Here is a 26,107-nt window from a genome sequence, read left to right as displayed (position 1 = left end):
TTGCATCCCCCATGTGATGTCCACCCTGGTAAGATCAGATCATAAATCAATCTCATTCGATGTAAGTATGAAGTCAGATACCTTATCAAGCTCAAAAAATGTTTAAGAATTTTTCCAAATCAAATTACCTCCTTCTAAGCAATGGTATAAGAAGTTTCAAAGCCCCCCTCGAACACAGATAATACGGACTCCTATGCAGAGTTGTACACCAATGTCCTTTATAACCACTTAAGCAGTTGTACAAAATCAGTTGTACCTGTCTGGAATAAAACCAGGTCTTGCCAAAAAAAAAAAAAAAAAAGCCACCCTAGTGGACCCCTAGTATAAACAGGCTATGCAACAAAAGGAAGAAACTAGCATCCAAGAACAAGAAGGAACTGGTTCAGCAGAGGAAGAACTCTGTCTCCATCTTAAATAAACAATTTAGAGATATTGTCAAATCCGCCAAAGCTAATTATGAAGCAAAAATAGGCTCCCTAGCTAAGGATAAGCTTACGATTGAAGAGCCTTATATGCAAGGCCATGGAAAAAATCATTATGGACCTTATCAAGAAGAAGATGGGTAATCTCCAAACCATGGATCCAACCCAGTTCAGATTCATTAAGGGTAGATCATGCCTGTTAAACCTGGCTGACATCTTCTAGAAAGTCACCAAGGTCCTGGACGAGGGAAAGAAAGTACATACCACCTTCCTTGACTTAGCCAAGGCATTTGACACAATCCCCCACTCAGGTACTATAGAGACACTCTTCCAATTGGGAATTAACCCCTACATAACCAGATGGGTAGCCAATTGGCTGACCAACAGCACAAATACTGGCAAAGTTGGTGACAGGATTTGTGCTGTTGGTGAGCCTGTGGCTGACCAAGTTCACTGACAATTGCAAATTGGGAGCACTAATTGAGTCCCCCAGTGATGCTAATATACTGCAGAAAAGGGTAATGCAGACAAATGATTGGTGCCAAAGACACAGATTAAAGCTAAATGCAAAAAAATAGCAATCTGAACTTCACCCATGATGTATTCACAGTGGTAAGATAATCCTTCTATGTGGCACATTTCATACGTAAAGGCATTGCATCTAGATCTAAGGATGTTATAATACCATTATACTTGGCCCTCATCAGACCAATAATTGAGTACAATGATGTTCATTGTGTTACTCTGCTGCAGTCAACATGCTTGGGTTATTCTGCCATCAGGTGGTCCCGCAGTCAGCCTGAATTCCAAAGTCTTGGTCCGGCGTTGGTTGCTGTCGCTTCTTCCCTGACGTCAGAGCGTCAGGGGTATATCAGAGGCATCCGATGCCATTTTCTTCAGTCTTTCTTGCTGCACGGTGCCCGAAGCAGAAGCAGTTTGCAAGTGCCGGTCGGCCGACACCTGAGATTTTCGATTCGAGTTTCAGTCCGAAGTCTTCAAAGTTAAGTACCCCGTTGGGGAACCTTTTCTTGCCTCAGTCCGATGTCAGAAAAAGTTAACAATTGCATTTCTTGTGGGAAGCAAATACCTCATAAGGACTTTCATTCTTTTTGCATACCTTGCCTAGGCCCAGACCACGACATCACTGGTTGTCGGTTTTGTGCTAGGTTCAATAAGCGAACTATAAAGCGATGCTTTGATTTCGCACGACACTACTTCGGTAGAAAATTTAATTACACTATGCCATCGGAGCAACCGACTACCAGCGTGCATAAAAAACACAAAGATAAAGACAGGCAGCCTAGATCCAAGCCAGACTCCGAGGCCTCGGCTGGGCCAGTCGCCGGTTCTTCGGTTTTCAGTGAGGTGCCTACGCAGCCCCTGGCTACCGCTGAATTGGATCCCCAGACCGCTTCGGATCCCTCAGCAGAGAGTTCTAGGCTGACACAGCCATTTTCTTTAGGCCCTACTGACGACATTGCAGTAAGGGAAGCTGGTGCTGTAGAAACACCTTCGGTTTCTGAAGGTGTCTTCAGACCGACTACTCTCACCATAAAATCTTATGCTAAGCTTAAGACTCCTCTAAAACCAAAAAAGCCTACACTTCAGTCTCCAGGTCAAGGCCCTATGCCTAAGAAACAGATGCTTAAAATGGCTGAAGATTTGATTTCTTTGATCAGGGGTTCCCAAATCCCCCTGACAAAAGGCCTAGACAAGAGGAGGATTATGCCTCCTCTGATCAAGTGTCTGCTTCCTCAGGCTCCTCTGAGGAACAGGATTACTCCTTTCCCCCTTATGAAGATTCTGATGCTGAAGACTCCATTCCCTCAGCTTCTCCCCCTGAAGATTATTCCTTTGGGGAAACCTTACATACCATGAGGGAACATTTCCACTGGGAAGGTCAGGACTACTCCGACTCTAAGAAAAGGCTCAGAGAGTTTCTTTTACTCCCCAGCACAGACCACTTGCTATCCCCCCAGTGTTGGACATTGTGGATGATGTTTTCTTAGAATCTAGTCTAAATCCAGATACTCTGCCTCCTGCTCCTGCCAAACCAGATAGATTATATAGAGTGCCTGACTCACACAAATTCCTTTACAAAAGCCCTGTTGCTGATCCAGACACAATCTCCCAGGGTCCCAAAGGGGCTAAGGCTTCTATGGCTAAAAATCCTGTACCCTCAGAAAGGGACTCCAGAGCACTAGATAGGTGGGGGAAGAATGTTTACACCTCAGCTACTCTAGCTATGAGAGCACTAAATTGTCAGTTTCACATGCTTAAATACCAGCCATTCCTAATGTCTCAAATAAAACAAAAGATGGGCACGCACCCTCAACAGTCTGAATTCAAGGAAATGCAAGATCTGTTGCATGCAGCTGAACAGGTGGGCAAACATACTTTACAATGTGGTTTTGATGCCTTGGAAGCTTCCTCTAGAGCAGCTGTTACTGGGTCTGTTATATGTAGGCATGCTTGGTTAAAGGAACAATCTCTGCCTGATTATGTTAAAGCAAAGTTACTGGATGCACCCTTACAACAGGATGTCTTATTTGGTTTTAAAGCAGAGGAGGTTTTAAAGAAAATGGAGGATAAGGCAAAATCTATGCAGACGGTCAAAGATTTCTTACAGGTACAGCCCCAACGCTTCAGCAGAAATTGGCCAACAAAAAATTGGTCCTTTCCAGCTTCTGACAGACCACAGAGGGGTAAATACAGGCACCCAAGGGGCAGAGGACAAGCACAAACCCCTTACAAACCTTGCCAATGGGGCACTGCAACACAGAAGGGAGGAAAAGACAGGTCCCAAACTACTAGAAGCCAAACACAATGACTTAAACCTCAAACTGCCAAGCAAAACTCTCTTGGCAGCTCCCTTGGGAGGAAAATTAGCACTTTTTGCAGACAACTGGTGCATCATCACAAAGGACAAATGGGTCCTAGACATTATCTCACACTGATACAGATTCCATTTCCACACCTTGCCAAGGATAAAAGGAATGCCAAACCTGCCACAAAATCAATGGGCAGAGGCACAAAAACAAATTGCAGCTCTCATGGACATGAGAGCCATTCAACTGGTACCTACACAGGAGCAAGGCCAAGGATTTTACTCAAGGCTTTTTCTAGTCCCCAGAAAGGACAATGCTTGGAGACCCATTCTGGACCTTTCAATTTTAAACACCTTCGGCAAGTACCCAAATTCAAGATGCTAACACTACAGCAGCTTCCCATGTTGGGCAAGAAAGCTTGGCTAGTAACGCTGGACCTCAAGGAGGCATACCTGCATGTCCCTATCAGACAAAATTGCAGAAGATACCTCCATTTCATTGCAGGTTCAACCCATTGCCAATTCTCTGCACTGCCCTTTGGCTTATCTACTGCGCCCAGGGTCTTCACAAAATACCTGGCACCAGTAATTGCATACTGCAGACAAAGAGGAATTCAAATATACCCATACCTGGACGACTGTCTCATCCAAGCAGAAGGACATTCTCTTACAACACCTGGCTTTTGTAAAACATCTTCTAAGTTGCCTAGGGTGCACAGTAAATGAAAAGAAATCAAAACTAGTGCCCTCACAAAATATGACATTCCTGGGTGCCAGCTTGAATACAATGGCCCAGATGGCTTATCTGATGCCAGACAAACAACTGCAATTAACTCAATACTTCAGAACAATGGCAACAAAGACTCAACTCCCTGCAAAAAAATTCTGCAGGCCTTGGGCTTCATGGCATCTTGCATACTACTAATACCATTTGCAAAACTGCATATGAGGAAATTACAATGGTACCTAAAAAGAGTATGGACTCAACACAGCCACTGCTTGGAAACAATGATACCTCTCATTCCCTGCCTTCAACAGGAGTTTCTATGGTGGTCACAGGCATGTCACCTCAACAAGGGTCAGCCTTTCACCCTACCCCCAGCCAGGCAAACTATGACAACAGATGCATCGGACTATGCCTGGGGGGCACACATGGCAGGACAGTGCATTCAAGGCATATGGATTGCAGATCAAAGGAATCTGCACATCAATCAAAAAGAAATGCTAGCTGTACAAAATACTCTGACAGCCTTCAAGGACCTCTTCCATCCAGGACAGCTTATCATAAGGACAGACAACACCACAGTAATGTGGTACATAAACAAACAAGGGGGTACACACTCCTACCCTCTATGCAGGCAAGCAATGACCTTGTGGAACACAGCACTGGCTTACCAAGTTCAATTACAAGCTCAATTCCTGCCAGGAAAAAAGAACACATTGGCAGACGACCTAAGCAGAAACATCATGGATCCCCACGAGTGGAAACTGGATCCACAAGTATTCGCAATGATAGCTCAAAAATGGGGGCTCCCAGACATAGACCTATTTGCTAGCCATCAAAACTAAGAGCTAACAAAATTTTGCACAAGGACTTTTCACCATCAAGCTTGGAAAGTGGACGCACTCTCATTCAGTTGGAAAATGCTAACAGTATATGCCTTTCCTCCATTACCCCTTCTCACAAAGGTGCTACTGAAAGTCAGGATGGAGAGACCCCGAATGATTCTCATTGCCCCAGACTGCCTAAGCCAGCACTGGTACCCACTATTAAGGAATATGGCCCAGGGCCCACCATTGATTCTACCACAAATTACCCACCTGCTCACACAGCAAGACAATCAGATTCTACACAGCCAGCTCAAAACCTTAAACTTGGCTGCATGGCAAATCACCTAAGCAACCAGCCAGCTCCTCTCTCACAAGCTGTTATGGATGTTATTCTGGAGGCCAGGAGGTCCAACACCAGGAAAGCCTACTCAAACAAATGGAAAAGGTTTTGTGCCTGGAACCAAGCTAAAGGCCAAAATACCCTTCAGCCTGACATACCTCAGATTCTGCAATATTTAACTGAGATGTTACACAAAGGGCTTTCTTTTTCATCTATTAAAATCCACGCCTCAGCTATTTCTGCTCACTACAACACGGATCCTCCCTTATTTTCACATCCACTCCTAAGGCAGTTTCTCAGAGGGGCCAAAAACATTAGGCCTCCCAGGAGAGCACCAACATCTATATGGGACCTCATCTTTGTTCTGGAAAAACTCACGCTACCTCCTTTTGAGCTAGCTTTCTCAGCTGACTTAAAGTTTATATCATGGAAGAATGCCCTGCTGTTAGCAATTACTTCAGCTAGAAGAGTCTCAGAACTTCAGGCACTAATGGCAGTAGAGCCTTTCCTCATTTTTCATCAAGACAGAGTTTCTCTACGAACTAACCCCTCCTTTATGCCTAAGGTGGTATCCAGTGTGGCTCTAAATCAAACCATCCATTTACCCACCTTCTTTCCAAATCCACAGAACAAAGGAGAAAGACTCCTGCATTCCTTGGACATTCACAGGCAGCTACGTTACTACTTGGATAAAACTAAGGTTTTCAGAAAATCTGACCAGCTTTTTGTATCCTATGCTACAGCATCACAAGGAAAGGCTATCTCAAAACAGACCATTTCCAAATGGATAGGACATTGCATACATTTTTGCTACACCCACCATGGAAAACCAGTTCCTGCTACCATAAGGCCCCACTCTACCAGGGCAGCAGCTACATCTACAGCCTTCCTCAGGGGGGTGCCAACCAAGGATATTCTCGAAGCTGCAACTTGGAGTTCAGTACACACCTTCACCAAACATTACCACTTACCACTTTACTCTAAGACTAGAGCTGGCTTCACCACTGCAGTTTTGCAGGGCCTTCAAGCCTCCTCTAACCCTGTTTGACTCCACCTCCCATCCTTAGCTTTGGGATTCTACCCAAGTGTGATGACTGCAGCAGGGTAACATGATGAACATAGTACAGTTTTGTACCTACCATAAATGTAGATGTTCGAGTGTATACCCTGCTGCAGTCTAGGTTACCCTCCCTCCATCTTCTCTGAACTAGCTGAACTTATCTCTACCACTCTGTTCTATACTACCTCTGTGGTGTATTTGCTTGTGCCTAAGGGTTTTGTTTTATTTTTCCATATAGTTATATGTATATATATATATATATATATATATATATATATATATATATATATATATATTTTTTTGCCTACCTACTAGGGGCACCTGACATCTGGGGCAAGAAAAACTGAAGAAAATGGCGTCGGATGCCTCTGATATACCCCTGGCGCTCTGATGTCAGGGAAGAAGCGACAGCAACTGACGCCGGACCAAGACTTTGGAATATGGGCCAACTGCGGGACCGCCTGATGGCAGGATAACCCAAGTGTGATGACTGCAGCAGGGTATACACTCGAACATCTACATTTATGGTAGGTACAAAACTGTACTTTCCCTTTTGCATGTACCTCACCAGACACCTGCAACAGTTGGAGAGACCACAGAGGTTCCTCACCAACAAAATACAGGGTACACAAAATAAGTCCTACGTGGTAAGAGTGAAAGTCCTGTATTCTATATTCTGTTTCCTACAGGCTGATAAGGGGTGACCTATGCCTGCAGGACAGTCTCTGACTCGGCCCTGATGGAAATGCTTAACATTCATAAATCAAACTGCATAAAAGTCACTCACTCCAGGGATCTTATCCTAGCTTCTGACATGAACAAATCATGCTGAAGAGATAGATACATCTCCCAGAGATTACCTCTTCTCTAGAACAAGCTTTCAATTCATGTGAAATAGAGCTCTTCCCTGACCCTCCTCAAATGCAACCTAGATCGATGGTTAGGTGACCCCAAATTCACTCCAGGGGTAGTGCCCATGTCCCTCATGGATAGAGGCAGTAAGTATTAATTACAATAGAATCGTACCTTTGCCAGCTTCCCTCAACTAACCACGGTCAATTGGGGCAAATCGGGATAAATATGGCTAGGCCTGTAAAGGCTCTGTGGCTGTTAGCCTAGTAACCTTCTATGAACCTATGAACCTATTAATAGTGTGCTAGTGTATAATTGGCTAGGTTGCTTGTTGTTATTGACAACACTGTTGTCACTGTCAGGCAAACTGTATACAGTGATGGTCTACTGCTGCGCCAAGGAACAAGGAGGGTGACTGATGTTGCAGGGTAAGTTCCAAGCAAGTTATGAGGGTTTTGTTGTATTAGACTCTACAAGTGTCATAGTCCAACCTGTAGGCTAAGGAATGAATGTACCAGCCAATGAAAGTTGATAAGATAGTGTTAGAAGGTGTTCTCTTGGGTGACAATTACACCTGCTACTGTGACAGTATTACTTGGATGGCATGTGTGTGTGTGTGTGTGTGTGTGTGTGTGTGTGTGTGTGTGTGTGTGTGTGTGTGTGTTTGTGTGTGTGTGTGTGTGTGTGTATGTGTGTATGTATGTGTGTGTGTGTGTGTGTGTGTGTGATTATGTATATCATGGGTATATTATACTGTGGGAGTAGCATACATACTACTGCCATTGTGTCGGGATTACTTAGGAAATGCTATGTCTGTGCTGCAGGTTTTGTTAGATTGGGAGGAGGGCACAGCTAGCACATTGCAAACGTATACATAGCGTGGACATTTATGGAACAATTGTCTAGGGCCATGATATGCCCATACACCTTTGAGAAGCACCCCCCCAATATACTGTAGATAATGGAGATGTAGTATTTGCAGTACTTGTAGAAGTTGCAGTAGTACTAAGCAGGTGGAGGTGAGAAGCTTATAGTTCTAGGAAGTCATCTTGGGTTTAGACTATGGATCCTATGGGTTTCAATCACGAGACCTGACTGGCCTCACTGGAAATCAGTGTACGGGATGATCTCTGCAGGGCATGTGTAAGACATTGGATCACTGCCTTCATATTTCTTTGCTAGGGCATTATATGTCAGGCCACATAGAGGGCTGTGTTTGTACAGTCTAAGGTGACTGCATTCACATCTTATGGGCTGCCTTGCTGTAGGACCATGTCCACTTGACTGATGCATACATATACTCTCCTGTGCCCTAGTAGGGTGAGTAAGCTGTCTGCCCAGATACCATAAGCAGTGTATGTGACTGGCAGGCGTATCTCTCATTTCGCATATTTTTGGTCCGTTTTTCATAAAATTGTGGTTTTCTGGCAAATTACAGGCACATAAGTAAAGACTGAAGTTAGAAAATAATGGCAGACATTTGAGTTTCAGACTCCATATCCTTCAGAAAATACATTCGAATGCAAAACTTGTTATTTTGTCAACTTTCTAAGTTTGTAGAGCAATTATTTTAAAATTGCCCCTATTTTGGGTCCTTTGTCTCACTTTTATTTATAGTTTTGTCCAGATTTCTTGCTCTAAGAGGTTGAGAGGTATGCTGACAGTGCTGGCAGGGGGATAGTAAACAGTAGCACTCATAACCTGTGCCTCCTTGACTGTATGGGAGGTATACCAAGATGCCAATAAAGAATGTTGTATCCCTCCAAAGAGTGCACAGAGCCATTATGTTTGACTATGAGCCATATGGTTATACAGATGCTGGGGGGCCGTCCTACCTGCACCTATATGTGAATTTTGTGTCCTCCTCCAGGGTACCTACTGACCTCTGCCTCATACCTGGTCACACTACACACATAATACCTCAACACGGATCCCAGATGTACATGTGGTTAGTCCTTTGTACCTATTGCAAGGGCATATGGGTCTTGCCAACTCAACTCATTTGCATGTAGCTAGATAGCGGAACATTTTTGTGAACCTGCTACATTAAATATGTAAGTTTCTTTGAAATTACAGGTTGACATACCAGGAGGTGGCCGATGTTCTGACATGAAAGATCTGACCAGGCCTTCAGTTGGTAACCCAAATAGTAATTATGTACAAATCCAGTGATGGGCCCTCAATGGCATTATGACCACATGCACTAGGGCAGGTTGCCTGGCCCAGTAGAGGGCAATGGGAGGGGATCTGCCAACAAAACTGCCTTTGATAGAGTCTATGGAGTTCCTGAAATCTCTGCATGAGAGTACAGAAAGTTCCATCATTCAAGGTAGGGTGACAGACATCAGCACTGAGTTGCATATGATACCATACATATTTGTCAGTGGTACCCCAGGTGGGTAAGTATAAACATGGGATAATATCCACAATAGTATTGTACTAAAAGGTGATACAACATAAAAACACAACTTCTTTGTCATGCTCATAGAAGCATCAAGTCTAAAGATTCAAAGGCAACATGCCCATGGCATGTTAATCATTATTTTCCTATACCACTCTGTTACATAATAGCACTTACACTGGGCTGCAGGTGTTGGTGTGGGGTTCTTACATAGTTTGGGGAATTTGCTGCTGTTTTCATAGGTACAGTGCTATTAGAATCCTTCACTGTGGATATAAGTCTGGCTAATGGAGAACAGACTGGATGTGATGATGATGGCTGCCAATCCCAGCACAATCAGGGATCACAGTGTTAGTGGTAGACTCGAGCAATGTGATGACCACATCCCTACCATACTCGATAGACACAGTTCCTGTGCCTGTGCAACCCATCCTACAGACCCAGAATGACAGTCGTGGACAGGAAGATTCTGACATATCTGCCGAGCTCCACTGAGTGAGAGGATGACATCTGGAGTCAGTCTTCCAGTGGATTATTACACAATCTGTGCCATCTATTCTGGAGCTGAGAATCTCCTTGGTTGTTACCCAGCATTTGCACAGGGTCATAATGCAGAGTAGGCACACACCAACACAATCATAGCTGAGATGGTCTGGGTAGTATGCAGTCATTGTGAAAACCTAAGGGGGGGCATGGGCCAGGTGTACAACATCATGGATATGTGGCATCAGAAGTTTGCATATAGTCGTTGCTCCTGTGCAGCTGTAAATCACAGATAATACACTTCTCTTGGTTGTTCCACCTCCATCTACAGTGTGGAGGACAATTATTTCAGGTGGCATGGTCTTAGATCTGTATGGGACATCACTTCCACACTAGCATCAACTGTGAAGGGAAGTGCATGGTGGCATGGCTCTGTAAATGAGCACCCATAGCATGAGCCACCTTTTGTGCTCATGTTGCACTACATTCTCTATGCATGCTGTGCATCAGGTCTGTGACCTTCATGGTCCCAGAACAATGCTGCATCATCTACTGGAGCTGTGTCTGGAAACCATGTATATATATTTATATTACACACGCACATACATATATAGAAATAGATATGGGTTTCCTTCAGAAAGTCAATCTTCACATGGTCAAGACCATATGATCAATTTTCAGAAAAGTCAAAGTATTTCTGTGGAGATTGCAGTACACTAGGTATTGCAAAATTCCTCACTGTAGTGTGATCTTGGGGTTGAAATATATAATTTTCTGGGTGCTTGTTGCACTGCAAAAGCATAGATTTTGATTGTTTTCTTAACTAGTCAGTCATATGATCTCAACAGTATAAAGATTGACTTTCCAAAAAGTTGATCTGTCTATGACAAACTCTGTTGGTCTCTCTATCTTCGTATCTATGTATATATATATATATATATATATAATGTGTGTGTGTGTGTGTATACACACACTTATACATGCATACACACACACACACACACACACACACACACACACACACACACACACACACACACACATGCACATACACACATAGAGATATCTGTATATATTGTCTACGAGTAACTGGATTGAGTTTTCCAACTTTTAAACAAAACTCACATCCATGGTGTTATTGTGAAATTTTCATCACTGAAGTTATGTGTTTAGTGCTAGAATTATTGTAGCCATGAAATCATGATTACATGTCATGTTTAATTCATTCAATTGTCCAGAAAATATAACATTTCAGATTTTGTCATTTAATGCTCTATTTAGAATTGAGTCATAAAGGATATGTAGCTGTTGATTTGTTGCTAGCTTTTATATTTGAGCTGTTAATGTCATGCTTTTTTCCTTGTTAACCAGTGGAAAATGGCAGGGTGCTCATTTGTGGCTCTCATATTTATGCCTAGTATTTTAGTGGAGTTACTTGGGGGAAACAGAGTATATCTTGGCATTTTGGAAGCTTCTAACTTGGCTGGAATGCAGTTTTTTCACAAGAAGGCTCCAAGGAAGCAAAAGGCCATTTAGGTGTCATATTAATGCCTGTCATGTGTCTGGAGTTAGATGATAAAAGAGCATAATGGCCATATTGGAAGCTACACTTTTGTAGTTGATATGTAATATAAGCCACAGAGAAAGACCTGTTGAAATTATTTATGCTACAGGTGGTTGTCATCTGTTCAACTAGCAGTGGTTAAACTATGACAAGACTCTTGTGCTCCTACATAGACAACTGTAGTTAGGATGATTTAAAAATGGAGAATAATGACAGATGACATGAACCAGCCAAGGAGTTGGTCTGGGAATGGGCAGGAGACAATTAAGTATTTGTCAGTGTAAAATAAGATTACTTTATTATCTGAAGGCTACTTCAGCAGAAAGACACACTGATGAAAGGTAGATCAGGCATTATAAATTGGGGATGCTAATAGCAACTGTTATGATCGTATTCATTTGAATAAGTTGAAGATGATCGAGTATTTTAAAAAGTTCTGTAAATAACACAGGAGGGAGGAGGAGTAAACTCACAGAGCAGAAGTAAAGTTGAAGCAGCAGTGTAAATTCACATTTAATAATCAGTAAAACTAATCAATGAGATGGAGAGGGAGTGTTATCCCAGCGGGGGAGGAACGTCAGCTGAAGAAAAGGAAAAGGTAGTCAGGAAGAGAAGGATAGCTTGAGTCATTATGTGGGACAATACATTTGAGGAGTAGCCAGATATAGTGAGCAACATGAAGGTGAGAACCCAGCCTTTGACCAGGGGTCAATACTTGCACAGCAGAAGCACAGGAGCAGATGGCTGTTAGGATTTCTTAGATGATGGCGTACAGTGTGTGCACGGTGAACTGGAATGTGTTGAAAAATATATTTATTCCTTAATCGATTCCTTGGGAATGGAGGTAATGGACAGGCTACTAAGGCTGCTGGTGGATTACAGTCTCAAGCAAGAACTGGAGGCAAGTGAAAGCAGGACATTACAGGGATCTCTTTCCTTCCCACAGATGGACTTACAGTACCACTCCTAATTTTTTTAATTTGTCATTAGTTAAACAAAGGAAAATAAACTATTTTGATATGGATTTTAGTAGTGATAGAACAAAGAAATGTTTTCTGTCAAATATTTGTAGAAACTTACTTTTCTGAACACCTATATGAATTCTTAATGTTGCCATCATGATTATACAAATGTAATGCTGTCAAAAGCAATAAGAATTTCCATTTTTCAGATAATACTCCATTTCCCCAGGAGATGGCAGTGTTACACAGTTTATTTACTCTGAGAGGCTATATTGCAGATTTTGTTTGTAAGACTTTGAATGAAGTCAAACGAAAGGGAACACTTATGTGCAAAGAGTATTTTATTAATAAGACTACTGAGAACAAAATAGAATGGAATACTGCTATGGAAAAGATTGCAGTGTAGATAGTAACACTATAAAGAAGATTGTCATTGGAATATTTTGGAGGATCACCAAGAACTTTTTACTTTACTAGGAGAAAAGTCTAATTTTATTAACAAGTAAACATAATTTGAAATATTTATTAGAGAAGCAAAACAGTGTATCTAAGCATGGAAAACAGAAACAGTCAGGCATGTGGATTATCTAAGCATCAAAAACAGAAACAGGCACATGGATTATCTAACCATGGAAAACAGAAACAGTCAGGCACATGGATTATCTAACCGTGGAAAACAGAAACAGTCAGGCATGTGGATTATCTAAGCATGGAAAACAGAAACAGTCAGGCACGTGGATTATCTAACCATGGAAAACAGAAACAGTCAGGCACGTGGATTATCTAACCATGGAAAACAGAAACAGTCAGGCACGTGGATTATCTAAGCATGGAAAACAGAAACAGTCAGGCACGTGGATTATCTAAGCATGGAAAACAGAAACAGTCAGGCACGTGGATTATCTAAGCATGGAAAACAGAAACAGTCAGGCACGTGGATTATCTAACCATGGAAAACAGAAACAGTCTGGCACGTGGATTATCTAACAATGGAAAACAGAAACAGTCATGCACGTGGATTATCTAAGCATCGAAAACAGAAACAGTCAGGCACGTGGATTATCTAAGCATGGAAAACAGAAACAGGCACGTGGATTATCTAAGCATGGAAAACAGAAACAGTCAGGCACGTGGATTCTGCCATCAGTGTAGATATAATTTATTTATTTAATTAAATGAATGAATGAATTAATTAATTAATTAATATATTTAACATTTGTTAACTAGGAAAGTCCGACAATGAGCCAATTTTCAGTGGAGGCCTGGAGAGAAATACTTCAGGTGCATATCTTTGTAATGAGAACAGTCCTTATGTAGTAGTGCCTGGATATGAAAAAATATAGGAATACAAGGACATTTCAATTGCTCGTCCAAAAGCATTGTTATATCTGGTTAGATGTGTTTCCTGTGAAGCATTTTATGTTGGGAAGACCATTAGAAGCTTGAATCATACAATATACAAGCACTGCTATATAATAAAGAAGAAACAGAGACGATGCACTGCACAGACATAATATAGTTTGTACTAATATAAAAAAAGTTTTAAGTACTTTACTTTAAATAGTGTAAAACTTTATGAAAGTGGTGGTGATCTTGGAACACTGCTAGAAAAAGAAAACAGCTGGTGTGCAGTTATTAAATGTAGGTGCACACCCAGAGGTCAATGACACTTTTTTAAGTAGACCTCTCAACTGTACCTGTTTTATGAGGAATATTCCTATTTCCTGACTTGTTGTAGTAGGAGGTTTCTTTTTTGGGGATAAACTCTTGGCTAGGCTTGTAAGGGCCCCAGGGCCATTAGTCTAGTAACCTCCTATGCTCCTATGATCCCATGATCCTATGTCTCTGTTTTGGAATTATATCCTGTTTGCAAGCTTGATTTACCCCTTCAGAATTTTACAAAATCGCCCTTTCACATGTGATTTTTGAAGCTATCCAATACACAGAAAAAACACACTATATGACCAATATACTACTAGCAGCAATAATTTAAAGAACGAGGACACACATTTTACAACTCATTTTTCTAAAGCAAACATTAATGACCTTGTATGGTAGAATTTTGCAATGCAGTTCATTCAAATCAATAGATTTTACCCTGTCACTTTTATTATGTGCTTTTATTTTCCCATCATTTTTGTTAATCTCTGTTTTTAATGTGTTTTTGAGTAGTATCCCAGACACATTCTTATTGGAAGTGGGTTATGTGCTATTTGCTGTTCAAATCTGATGCTAATTAGATATCCAGATTTTTTAGTTTTATGCTCATATGTTTTAAGGGCCTTTGTTCCTATTTTCAATGTGTCCAATGTTTTACACAGTCATTGTTAAAATTAGTGGCCCAGAATTAAAATAAATATATAAATAAAACAGGCTTAATAATTTACTTAGCCTGCATTTATCATTTTCAGACGTGATTTTAAACTTTGTTTTAGCTTTGTATTGTTGTAAAGAATTAAATGTAAAAAAAAAAACTTTGAAAGAGGAAATCTAGCACAGTGCATATATAGAGCTATTAGATCTCGATGACCATGATACTACAAAAAGGAATGAAGAGGGGCACAGGACCTGACATCTAAACTGGAGATTTGGGGAAAACAGTGCATTTTCAGTTATATAACAAATTGAATAATTGGTCTCTGGGACTATGTATTACATGGCCACACTTGTAGAAAGGTACACCAAACAAGCAAAGCAACTGATCACTCTATAACCTCAGTGTAAGGAATGCCCATGGAGTGGGGGTTGGGGGTTGTAGTATGGTCAGCAGTTCAAGTAACTCAGAGTGAGAAAAAATGCTGAGTTGGGATATCTGGCATCCTAACCAATGAAGGAACATCAGGATAAGCAGGGATCAGGTCCAAGTACCTATAGAGACACTGAGGCTGGCTTCAAAACCATGTATGGTTTGTCATTGTCAACAGATGCGCATGAACACACTGTCATGTTGTGCATGTATGTTCACACTGGAGGTACATATACCTGTTCATCAAGAGTTTCAAGAAGGAAGGATCTAGAAAGCAGGGGCATGTGCTATTGACCAGATGGATGGGTGTATTACTGGAGAATGTATGCAAATGTTAATTGAAAGTGATGAAACTTACTGAGAATGCACAAACCAGTAAAATGGAGAGTCTGAAAAGAAAAGTTAAAGGGCTGCCATGGTCCTTATCTGGTATAGTTATTGGTAGGTGTTTACATAGGGCTTTCCCTGGTGATGATTCCTTTAGTTGAAGGTGATACACCATAGAACTTAAAGCTGCTCAGAACCAGAGTTCAGATAGCTTTAAAGTAAACTTGAAGGGCAAAGTGGTGCAGGTAGTCAGAGAGGTAGGACAATTTCAAACAATGCCCTTTTCTGGTTCTGGGTGTCACCATCTGGCCTGGGACACAGAAACACCTCCACATGCATTTTAGCTGATCCCACTTACCATACCCAAAGGATGGATTAGTAAATAATGGCTTTGATAAGGAGGAGGCCAAGATACAGTGGGCATAATTAGATCAGGATGTTATGATCCTTTGGATGAAAAGTGATCTGTGGCTGATGAACTTGGACATAACATCTGATCTTTTGCCTTACACCCACTCAGCCAGAAGACTGACAACTGTTAGGTATGATTTTGAAGAGAAAATATTTATACACAAGACCATACCAAGAATATACCCTACAGCAGTCCGATTTTTTAGAAATCCACTGCAATAGTGCACTAGGTTTGGAAGGAATGAGGCCTGGAAAAAATGACAACATGTTATCTTCACAATTTCCTGGTTAGTAGGAAGGGAAGAGGCAGATGAGAAAGGAGACAATGGCCTTTGAACAGCCTTTCCAGGAACTAAGAGTCCCACTGACAGGAGACAAAGTAGAAAACAATTTTGAGTCTTCGTTGAGGTTTTCTGGGACTGGAGATTGACTTATAGGTCTAGACATTTTGATTGCCTTGACGTGAGAGATGAATTGTGTTACAGGAAAGAAGAAAGCCAGAGTACAGAAGTTGATATCCCTGTTAGGGTTGATGAACATTGCATGCAGGGCTATAATCCTCGGGGGACTCCTTACATGGTCAATTGATGGTTTGGTGAAGGCGAGAGGGAGAAGCATCATATAGTTAGAATCACATTTGCAGTAAAGGATCTTGGGCAAAATTTCTTCAACACCATAACAGAAATTCTTTTTGGTAGGAGGATTGGCTGGACAGCCCAGATGTGGAGTTATAGACTGATGCATTGGGGACAATAAGCCTGGGAGATTACCTTTGAGGGGGAATGTTATTCACAGAGCTATGGACTGAAGTCTGGCTGTAGACAGGGATAATGAAGGATATTATTTTCTGGAACTGATGCAAACATGGGTTGCATTGGTGGCATTTACACAACGGCAGGAATTCTGTTTTATACTGACTTCCACATGTTAGCCTCTGCAGTGAGAAGCAGATGTTCAAAATCTGAGAGGGTAGAGTGTTGCTGAAGAAATAGGTATGACAATGTTTTAATATCAATATGTCCTTTTCCTCTTCTTACTGTTCAGGAATTACTAATGATATTGCTGATAACTTATCAAGATTGCTGTTTCACATCTTCTGCTAGAAGCAGATAATTTTCAGACACATGTAACCTTCTTTTCTTATCTCTCTTGTTGTCTTCCTTCTTAGCTCCTTTCCTTTGTTACTTTTATGTGGTTTTTATTTATGCCTTTTGATCTCTGTGGAGTTTTTTCTCCCGGCCTTTACTTGTATTGCAGGGGGTATGTCTGATTGGTGGTATCAGGCAGATCATTTGATAAGATTAATGGACTTTGAGTAAATGGAAAGCATATAGTTCAGCCTGCAAAGCTCTTATTGGTTTCATTACAGGGCCCACACAGAGGATCAAAGCCTTTGACTATATCTGCTACTGAGGTACCTGGTGTGCAGACTCTTTTTGAACCAGCAGAGTGTGGCCAAAAGCCTTAAGTTTCTTATTTTAGGCAGAGTAGTGCAGGAATTATACAAATTAATGGGAATCATATAGGATGCTGAATGTTTGGGTCATGCCTAGGGCTCCATAAGCAGACCGGAAGCAGCTTTTAGGTAGGCAGATTGATTATGGAAAGTATGCACATGAACACCTGCTCACAAACAGTTAATGTGATGCAGAATGTGATAGTCACACTCCTGTGACATGGGACATTTAGAAGTGGTGAGTTTCTGTGAAGTTAAAGTGATGGGGTAATTCAGCTGCTGAAGTGGAAAGACATAGTGGTCAACAGGGATATAGTCATCATGTCAGAATCTTATCTAGGTTATGTGGCACCCCCTCAAGTGCAAGTTGAGGAACAAAAAAAATTCTCATATGTTAAGGATCATAAAAAGCAAAACTTGCTACTGCTAAAATACCACACACAAAGTGCTTCTTTGTTTCATTCATGACTGCAAACTCACAAATAGAGTACTTATGTTCATTTCTGAATGCTGAAACTGTACTACAACACCTTTGGCATCTGCTATTCACCCCCTAACAGCTTGTACCAGGACAGCCACCCTCTTTGCTCTGGCCTAGCTATGTCTCTGAATCATACTAGGCCAGATTCCAAAAGAGTTGCTCTCAGTGTGAGTCTGTCCTGATTCTGAAAGACTTGCTGTTAATTTTAGTGACTTACTTCAGTATAAGGCTTATATATAAATGGGTCTCCTTCACATGGTTGAACTTTTAAAAGCTCGACTTTCATATGGCTGAGACCATATGATCAAACTTTTCAAAGTTTGAACGGTCTGAATGGGGATCTCCATAGAGAGCAGAACGGGAAGATTTCACTTTACCGCAATGTAGTGCGATCTCAGAGTTGGTATATTTAAATAGCAGGGGGTGTTGGGTGCAGGGGGGCTTGCCCCCTGCTAGCACTATTTAGGTTTTTTTTTTGTTTGTTTATTTATTTTGATTTCATATTTTTGACCATTCAAAAGTTCGATCATATAGTCTCGGTCATATGAAAGTCGAACATTTGGATGTTCGATTATGTGAAGTACACTCCTATAAACAGGGTTAAACCAGGGGCCAGATTCCAAATATCTGCTCTCAGCCTGCTCTCAGTTTAAGTGGCCAATTTTACACTGAGAGCAAGTCTTTTGGAATTGGGCCCAAATTTATGAAGATCTAAAGTGGATCAGATGAGTAAAGGTATTCAGGTGGTCCTGTATGAGAATGGCAGGGAACGTCTAATAGGGCTGATATGTTGCTTCACTTCTGGGGGACAAACAAAGGTAATCTCTGTCTTCCTGTATAGGACTGGAACACTCTCATCAGTAACCAGTTTGCTTGTTGGTATCTAGTTTTGAAATGCTAGAGAACAAAGCAGTATAAAAATGTTATCAATTTTACCCATTTTACAACTCGCTTTTTTTCAACTTAAGAGCCTTCTTGCAATATGAAGGATAAAGGTTTAGAAAAGTTATTAACATTTTTTCTTTTGCATGTCATAATAGAATTATGGTTCATTGGAGACTCATTTGTGCATTTGACAGAAAGGCGGACTAAGCTTTCCCAGATTGGAAGCATCTGGGTCTGGATATCAACACATGAATTCTGGACCGGAAGGTTCAACATGGAATAAAATTAAATCATTTGAGTTCAACAGTGAATAAGATGTTGAAAAAATTGGGACAACCTCAATAATTGTTACTGCATTTGGGGAGCAATTATATTTGGTTGCTTTCAAAATAGAGTTTAGTAAAAACAATGTGCAAGGACATTGTATTGGCAAAAAAATGCCAGTTCCCTTAAGTTACATTAATTTGGTCATTGAAACATCCAGTCTATGATGGGGTTATTCCATGGGATGGGAATTGTATGGACACAAACACTTACAGAACCCTTGCATGAAAGATTGTTTAAAAATCAAAGCTGTTGACAGAAAACAAAGCAAATCTTACAACAGTCAGTACACACACACATATATATATATATATATATATATATATATATATATATATATATATATATATATATATATATATATATATATATATATATATATATATATATATATATATATATATACACACACACACACACACACATACATGTATATGCTTAACAGCAGATGTAATAAAAGTAAGTCAGCCTGATAAAAGAGGCATGAGAAATCCAGGGTCCTGAAAGTCAAAACAATCTAAACAAACCCAGTTTTCTCTGTATATATTTTGGGGAAAAAGAATCCATGAAGCACTAAGCTTATATTCTCACCTGCAGATTCAACAGTCTACAGGACAAAGTAAAGGATAAGGAATAAGGATAACTGTTCGGTATGTCAAATCCTGGCCACAGCTAACTTACAAAAATAAATAAATTCCTCTTTCCAGTGAAATATTCAATGCAATTAAGGTTTTAAGCAGATCTTTATTCAACAATGGACAAGTATTTTTTATAGCCTTCACAGCACACAAGCAAATATGTCAGAATACTATACAGAGAAGGGGAATTAATTATACATTGTGAAAGTACAGACATAACAAGTAAGATGAAAAACTCTGGTTCCATAGGAACCAAGGGACAGCTTGCACCTGTCACCACTGGGCTTCACCGGGCTGGCGGGGCTTGGCTAGGGCTTGCCTTTGCTCCCCCAGCTCAAATTTGCTTTCCACCTCCAAAGGAACCAACACACAAAAAAAAAATGGAAAAAATTAAGGTTAATTAGTGATAATGCTCAAGAATGCAAAGTCAAAGAAAAAGCACCTGAGCTCGGAGAACCATGGCTAACAAGGCTGAAATGTCTAAGACCGAGACCTGGTTCAAGGCACCTCAACACTACCCAACACCAGGCCCCCTACGTCATTCAAAACCCGGCTAAAACACAAAGGCTGAACCACAAACCATATTCATCATGATACCCACACCCCTAGGTTAGTGGCAGCTCATGAAGCATCGAGATCATCCAGCAGTGCACCCAACCGTAGAGCAAAACTGCTATACAACTGGTTGCATTTTACAGACCACCCCAACCTCAAGAACCCCCCTCAGCCAGCCTTCCTTCCAGCCTTGGAATGTATCTCACCAAATATACCAATGTCTCACCGGAATACCTTAACTACTAACATAAGACTGGGTGCACTATTAGCCCCAACACCCCTAGCCCTAAGGTTCATTTACCTGCTCCCCCCAGCACAAAAGACTACAGTGACAAAAAGACTGAGATGGTATCATTTAAGCCACAGGGCCAATGGAAACCACATCCCACAATGCTGAATATCCCCAACTTTTGAGAGAAAATCACCAAAAGGACACTAAAAGATAACCACAAGGCATTCTTCAGTTATGTTAGAAACCGGGCGGAAACACTCAGGATATGCCTCAGAGTTAGTACACAACGACAAAAAATTTAATGAACCACACAGATTGCCAAACATCTGGCAGACAGGCTCAGTGCAAATTTGAACCTGGTAGACTTTTCAAAACTCGCTAGAGCTATTGATGACGCAAGGCAGTCCATACAGCCTTGCTAAAGCCTTGGCTAAAGCACACAACACAATACCCGAGATCATAGATATAATAACAGCTTAAATGTAAATCCATATGTCACAACAAGATGGTTGCAAACTGGCTATGAACAGAACATAAAGAAGTCAAGATTGCAGGCATGTCAGACTCATGCCAAGAAATGTATAGTCATCCCTCAAAAAAAAACAAACAACCCACACATTATAGTAACCCACTGAAAACCAAAAAGTAATCAGAATCAGGGGACTGGGGCTGATAGTTGATAGTGACCTGACACCCACGCTAGCCATAGTGGTTAGGGAAGACTTTCACCTTGCCCACCTTATCATGAAGCGTTCACTACATCCAGATCAAAGGAGGGTCATCGTGCCCTGTACTCCTCCTTATCAGGCCCATGATTTACTGCCTGCTCAGTGATCTGACGAGTCTAACCCAAGGCCACAATGGACATGCTCCACCTCACCTCAAAAAATCAAAATAAGCAGAAAAAAAGAGAGCCAAAGATTTAAACCGCAGTACAAAACATGAATAGAACATGCTGAGGGATAGATTCATAACTCAGAGGCCCATACTCTCTGGGAACAAAAATTCCACATGTTAGGCAGAGCCCTCCCCTCACTGACTCTCATCAAGAGAAATCTTGATGAGTGGATGGGAGATCATAGGGTTTACCCCGGGTCACCCCTGTGTCGCTACTTTTTAACAGAGGCACAGTAAACTAATTTGAACTATGAAACTATGAAACTATAACATTCCTTTTGGTTTCCTACACAAAATCAAGGAAAATGGGATTAAATGCCATTCGTGTTACATAATATGCTGGCATACGCATGCACTTTGCTTATAGTTAAAGGTTGTGGTGGTACCAATTCTCAAAGGAAGGAGTTACATGAAACTCAAACAATTTTAGACATATGAGCCTGACCGGTATTCTATTTAAAATCATGGAGAAAGTCATAATGGATTCTTTTAAAATTATACAGGGGACCTACGTCTGATAGACATGGAGTGGTATGGGTTTGCTAAAGGAAAGTCGTTCATGCTAAACCTTATGGCAATCATTTGAAGAGGTAACAAAAATGTAAAGACGTGCTGCCAGAGGTTATTGCTCCTTTTGGACTAACAAAAGCATTAAATATTATTTTACCTAAAGGAATGCTTGACAATTTAATAGCACTAAATGTCATTTTCTATAAAATGTAATTGGCACAAAAAGTTAAGGTAGGAGGTTACCTATCCACCCCAGCAAGGGTTACTGGTGATCTTCCATAGGGATTTATACTGAAGCCAGTCCTTTTCAGATACATAAGTAAGAAATAAGTTATGGATAACTAGACATGGTAATGACTACAGACTGGGAAACACTATTGCTTCTGGAAAACACTATTGCTTCAGGAAAAGATGCAGAGATTTTTCAAAATGGCCTACAAAGAATGCACACCTACTGCATTATTAGTGACTTCAGCTTTAATGTCAATAAATATAGCATCATTAAACATGGAGGAGAGGTGCATGTATTTTGATTGCAAAACAAATGGTCTAATCACAAAAGCTGACAAGGACAATGATAGACACCAATTTAAACTTTGACTAGTGTGTATCTGCCACATTTGGGTAAAAATATTGTGAAGCCCACCTAAGTCTAAAAGGCTTTTATAGTTACTCCAGAAATATCATTATATAACTATATATCTCTGTAAGATCAGGTTTCATTTAAATGTAGTTAATGTAAAAATGCAGGGCATATTCACAGTTAGGTACAAGGCTAACTGCTGTATGTGGGCTATTTAAGCTTGGCCAATTTCCCTTCAGAGGTGCCAATAAAACCCTGTATTATGTGTTTGTGAGGTAAACTACTTAACCATTTTGCCAACCCACAGCCCCATAAGATTATAGCTAATGACTAGACTCACTACCTTAATGGGCCAATCTAAGCCTAGCCAATTTCCCTTACCAAGGTGAGAATCAAACACTGTACCTTGTGTCTGTGAGTCAGACACCTTAACCAGTATACCAACCCCCATTCATTGGTTTTGACAATTTCCATGCAGTTTTAGTGAATGTACTTTCAATCAGGTAAAATAACTTTCAGTCTGGAATATGATAAGAATAAAATGTGCTAACAGAACGTACATTAGTGTTTCGAGTACAAAAAGATATTGTTTAGATGATATGAGGATTGAGAACCAAGGCTAAAGAAGCACGTAGAAACTGACAGGGTGTTAGTATTATTAGGAGATACTTCAGACACAGTTAGTTAGTTAGTTAGTTAGTTAGTTAGTTAGTTAGTTAGTTAGTTAGATTGAACTGATATGCAAAAAGTAATTGCAGTGCAGTCCTCAGAAGTTTGGTGCAAACACTCAAGAGTGAGTGCAGAATTCAGGTCAAATACCCAACCATGTCAAAATATTAATTATATTATTCAGGAGGAAATGCATATAATAGGAGGACAAAAGATGCTAAAAATATTATTTCTAGAAACTGGAGTCTACTGTCCTCAGTACCTGAGATTAGGAAATTTATTGGTGATAAACCTAATTTTTCCTATAGAAACTGTAATAGTTTGAAGAAACGCCTATGTTATAAAGACTTAACCGTTGAAAGAGAATAGACCAGTTACTAGAGTAGGGAACCTTTCCATGCCATAACTGCTCATGCTGTTCTGATATATTGTCTGATAATGAATTTATACACCCGCTAACCAGGAAAAAATATGTCTAAAGCATCAGCCACATGCAATACTAGCAACATTATATACCTTGCTACCTGTGTAGAATGTATTGCACTTTATATAAGTAAGTCCACACATAGGTTGAAGGATAGAATTATTGAGCATAAAAAAGACTTTAGGAGGAAGGTGTACACAAATGCACTAGCAAAACATATTGAGGATGCTGGCTGCAAACATAGATTTAAATGGTTATAAGAAAATAGCTAAAATGAATGGTTAGATTTTTTATCTGTATATGTATTTTGTATTTTTATCATAGGATCATCAAAGGTTACTAGGCTAATGGCCCTGGGGCCCTTACAAGCCTAGCCAAGAGTTTATCCCCAAAAGAGAAACCTCAATCAGCACCTGTCACCCCTGTCAATGAGGGACACAGGTGGAACCTCTGGGACAAATTTGTAGCTTCCCATCGACTCATCAAGGCTGCACTTGGATAGGATCAGTGAGGTACTCTGTTTGACATGTATGGGAAAGTCTACTCCAGAAACGGGGCAGCCTCTGGGAGACAAACCTGTCTCTCCAGCAGGTTTTGTTGATGTCGCATATTAGATTTAGGCCTTTTGAGATGGTGTGCAAGAGGAGTTAGACTTACATATATGGAGCATCTCTAGTAGGTCATGGTCCAATATTGCCTTGTAGGCAAGACACAGATCACTTTTGAGAAATCTGTATGATACCAAGTAGAGTGATAGTGATTTCAGCTTGTCCTCCTAGGACAGGTGTTGGAGGACATAGATTCTCTTTATGAGATATTTCTGTGGCCTTTCAAATTGGTGCAGGTATTTGGAGAGGTACATCCCAAATGGGGCATTATACTCAATTATTGGTCTAATGAGGGAGAAGTACAGAGAGGTAATAACCTCCTTTTTCTGGATGCAATCCCTTTACTTTACTTCTGAGATAAACCAAGTAAAAGGCTTTTCTGACCACCACCACTACATGATGGTTGAATGTAAAATTGTTTACAACCTGAATACTCAAGTCTCTCACCACAGGTTGTGTGCTTAGGAGTTTCAGATTTATGTGGTAATCAGTAGAGGCTGTGTTTTTGCTGAATGGTATGATAATACATTTTTTTGCATTTAACTTAAGGCCAAGACTTTGGTACCAGTCATTTGTTGCTGTGAGACCTTCTTGCAGTATGTTAACTTCATTTGGGGAGTCAGTGACAGCACCCAACTTACAATCATCCAAAACTTGGTCAACCACAGGCCCTTTGTCTTTGCCTGGACCTCTGAGAAGTAGATGCCAAACAGTAGGGGTCACAGGACAGATCCCTGGGGAACACCACTAGTGACAGGTCTGCTGTCAGAGGTGGAGGCACTTATTTTGACCTAGTGGGTCCTATCATTGAGCCAGTTTGCCACCCACCTGATGAGTTAGGGATTTATGCCAAGTTGTGTTAGCTTTTCAATGATGCCCGAGTAGTGAGGGATTATATCAAAGGCCTTGACCAAGTCAAGGTAAGCTGTATGTATTGACTTTCTGTTTCTGGTAACAGTCTCAAAGAAGTCAATCAGGTTCAACAGGCAAGATCTGCTCTTGATGAATCCAAATTGGGTGGGGTCAAGTGCTTGGAAATTGCCTATGTCCTTGTTTATGAGATCCATAATAATACGCTCCATGGCTTTACAGATCAGACTTGTCAAGGTAATGGGGCAATAGATTCCAGGGTCAGTAGTGGCACTACCTTTGTGCAAAGAGATGACAATGGCAGTTCTCCACTCTGCTGGAATGAAGCCTGTACGTAGGCTGTGTTTGAATAGGGTGCTCAATGGCGAAGCTAGTTCTTGCTGGAGATGATGCAGAATATACTATCAGCTCCCATGGATCCGTGATCTACGGAGATGTGAGGTGCGGGACAAGTATCTGGGATGTCTAATGGGCCTTTGGGGTTATAGGGGGGTGAAGCTTGTGCTGAACCTATCAGCTAGCAGGTTGTCAACAGGATCAGTGGTACCATTAAGTACTAATTTGGAACAAACCTGGGCTTTGCCATGGAGGATCCTGACATAATTGAAGAAGGCCTTGTGCTTTCTCTTTTTTGGAGGGTAGTTTCAATTCATGGTTGACTTTGGAGGTTTTCACTAGTGATCTAATTTGCTTGTTGATGCTGAGGATGAATGTTTTCCCATTTGGAATTTGTTCCTTTTTACACTTGGATAACAGTTTCTTCCTTTTGTTGCAAAGCCTGTTGATAGAGGATGTCCACCAGACAGGTTTGTGTTTCTTTGAGGAGCAGGTTTTAGTTATGTTGGGTATGGCTGAGTCCATGCAGGTGTACAGCTGCTTGTATACTGCATTAGCATACTGTTCAGCATAGTTATCTACATCCTCTGAGGGTGGTTGTGGTATGAAGTTACTGATACCCTCCCTTAGGAGGTTGTAGTCAGCTTTTGAGAATTTTTTTAGCCTGGTTACGGCTGGGGGGGGGGGGGATTG

The sequence above is a fragment of the Protopterus annectens genome, chromosome 2.part0 (genome assembly GCF_019279795.1).
Source record: "Protopterus annectens isolate FY-2018-M chromosome 2.part0, PAN1.0, whole genome shotgun sequence".
Taxonomy (NCBI): domain Eukaryota; kingdom Metazoa; phylum Chordata; order Ceratodontiformes; family Protopteridae; genus Protopterus; species Protopterus annectens.
The sequence above is the reverse complement of the archived record's forward strand: the minus strand, read 5'-3'. Positions refer to the sequence as shown.